Source organism: Adiantum capillus-veneris, chromosome 8, assembly GCF_014529385.1.
Source record: "Adiantum capillus-veneris isolate H3 chromosome 8, ASM1452938v2, whole genome shotgun sequence".
Lineage (NCBI taxonomy): Eukaryota > Viridiplantae > Streptophyta > Polypodiopsida > Polypodiales > Pteridaceae > Adiantum > Adiantum capillus-veneris.
Window position 1 is genome coordinate 53,809,804 of NC_140938.1, and position 2,806 is coordinate 53,812,609.

At 46.9% G+C, this 2,806-nt stretch overlaps 1 pseudogene; it reads right to left on the minus strand.

Annotated features, from left to right (window-relative positions):
- Positions 1 to 783: 783 nt before the first annotated feature.
- On the minus strand, positions 784 to 1,599 carry LOC147452148 (uncharacterized; annotated as a pseudogene).
- Positions 1,600 to 2,806: the final 1,207 nt, after the last annotated feature.

Sequence of the window (2,806 nt, forward strand, 5' to 3'; positions counted from 1 at the left end):
GCTTGCCACCCCTCGGTGTGATACGGCCCCTTTTTTTGTCCACACCAAGCCTCCTAAGGCTACCCCATAGCCTTTGTCTCTTTAACTGCCATTGCCGCCTCTGTGTGGCGCCCCTCTGGCGGCTCTTCTTCTTGCCTTAGGCAGCCACGTGGAGTCCCGTGTCCTGCAGATCCTTCATCCCACCCATTTGGCCTCTCTTACCTTCATGCAACCTGCCACTTGCATTCCTCTTTCCACTCGCGACGCTACTCGCTTTCCAGGCCCGCCTCCTCCTCCCATGTAGGTGACACTTTTCTCGTGCATGCCCACCAACTTACAATTTTTTTTTGAAATCGAACTCTTCGACTTGGGCCGCTTTCCCACCACCCTTGCTTTCCCCGACCATGGGAACAAAAATCTCCCTTATGCAATACTTTGACCAATGGCCCTCCATCGGATATTGAACTTGTCAAGCTTGGGCAATCGTCTTGCATACATCACGGCACCTCATGCAATCCACACACCATAATATCACCGCCATCCGAAATGGTCGTCAAACCACTACCATTTGGCATACTCCCCCACCAATAGCTTCAAATACATTGCTATAAACATCCAAGTGGTACTGGGCATAGAGAGCCGCAAAAAGCATTGATAGGAGATGCACCCAAACCCCTTATCATAAACTTTCCCGATCACGTGAGCCTGAAAACCACCTTGGCACAAGTTCCTCTAGCAAGACTTCAAAGCCATGATTGGCCTGCAAAGTGTCGTGTTTGGGACACACACTGTAGTCGCCCTTGTTCAAGCTGCACCTAGCAAATGCACCATTGCTCTCCTATCAGCCTGCAAACTTCTATACACCTGTTGCTGACAATTCCATGAGCCGATACATTCTGGGTGTACTATCATTGCCCACCCCCTCGTTGAGCATTGATGCATAGCATTATTTAAATAAGATAATTGCAGTAGAGAAAAATTGATAGATAGTATTTATATAAGCAGTAGATAGAGAGAGAGAGATTCACTGGCTATAGCATCCGCCTGGATCAAATGGGAAGCCATTGGCTCTCCCAAGCATAGTGTAAAGTCCACCTGGATGAAAAATATGGCATTGATCATCACCATCCGCCTGTAAAACTGATACAAACCACCCCAACATCGCACTTGTAAACCTGTAAGCCATCCATGTATGTAGCTCTTGACAGCATAACCCTTCAAAAAACTATACACATGAACCTTCTTTAGACATAAAACAAGCCTGTACACCTTACAAACCTTTTATATCATTTATTTCCCAGCCATCGGCTAGAGAGCCCGCCATAGCGTGATTGTCTTCAAACAAGATAACCTGTAGCAATCTGCATAGAGGTGCTTGCATAACAACCTATCTGTCAACAACATGGCATCCACCTGCGATAACTGATCTTCTAAAGCAAACACTGGCATACCTTCACCTGTAGTCCCTTCAAACAGCACTGGAAAAGGAGGAAAGCCTTGCATACCTTGTATTCTCACCATAGCTTTAGCAACCAAAACCTGCTCCTCGTCATCTACATCTATCACTGGATCATCGAACCCCCAGTCTACTTCATCGAAGCACTCTTCTTCAGTCACCATGGCTTTACCATCACAAGGCAAGAGAGAGGGTTGCCCACCCCCCTCTCCGCACAAAATGTCTCTTCACCTGCAATTTGTTGCTCTTTGACCACCTTATCGGCATGTATAACATCATATGTCTCATACCTTGAATAAGCAGAACCCATTTCCCATGTTAAACCCATTTCCCATGTGGTGTCCGTATCCAAGGCACTACTATAGCTCGAATACACCCCGGCTTTCTCCACAAAACTCATCGGCTTTAGCACTTCAACTATCTTCTCCACTACTTGCTTTTCGGAAGTCAATTGGTCAAGCACATCAAGCCGTACTCGGTAGACTCCTCTGTGCAGTTGTTGAGGCCTCATAGGCCCACACGGTATCGTCTCTACTCTCTCATCACGCCTATCCACCGCTACCACATGTGCATCAACAAAGGGTTGGATTACCTAAAGCTCTTCCCTAGCAATTGGCCTTGGCACCAATGGACTTGCCAGAACATGCTTTGCGTGTTTCTTCTTAAAACCTTCTTTGTCCTGCTCTGCGCATAGGCTATTGCCTAATCTTACATGAATGGTCCATATATCTCGACTTTATCCTGCACTTTTACATGCAAGCAGTCCACAAACTTGGTCATCTTCAAAAAATCTGCATTCTCTACAGCAGTTACCTTAACCAACTTGCTCCATATGGCCTCGAACTCCCACACAAATGCTCGAAAATCACCGTCAAGGCTTTGCTTTAGGTTGTCCATCATCTGCTTCACTTCACTCCAGTGCCTGTTGGCCATATATTGGCCTCGGAATGCAGCTTCCAATGTGCTCCAATCCTGTTTTTCTTTAGCTTGCAAGCCCTCGTACCATACCTTTGCTTTTCCACGAACCAGGAGTGGGAAAGCTTGGGCCACTCCCTCTTCTCTTGACAAGCCGCTGTCCAGCCAAAAAAGGCCATAGTTTTGCAACCAAACCTCACCATCTTCAGCACCTGTAAAAGTTGGAAAACCCAACCATGCCATTCTTGTTAGATCCTGCTCTTCAAACCACAACACCGTCTTCGACTTCACCAAGGAGCAATCAGTAGGTCCTTAGTGGCGGCACAACTGATGGAAAGGGGGAACAAACCCATCACACTCCAAGCTTGCCTCTTTATAGCCCAGGGATTAACTCGCACCCCTAACCACACAGAATCACACACACCTATACACAAGCTGCAAACTACAATTGCACAC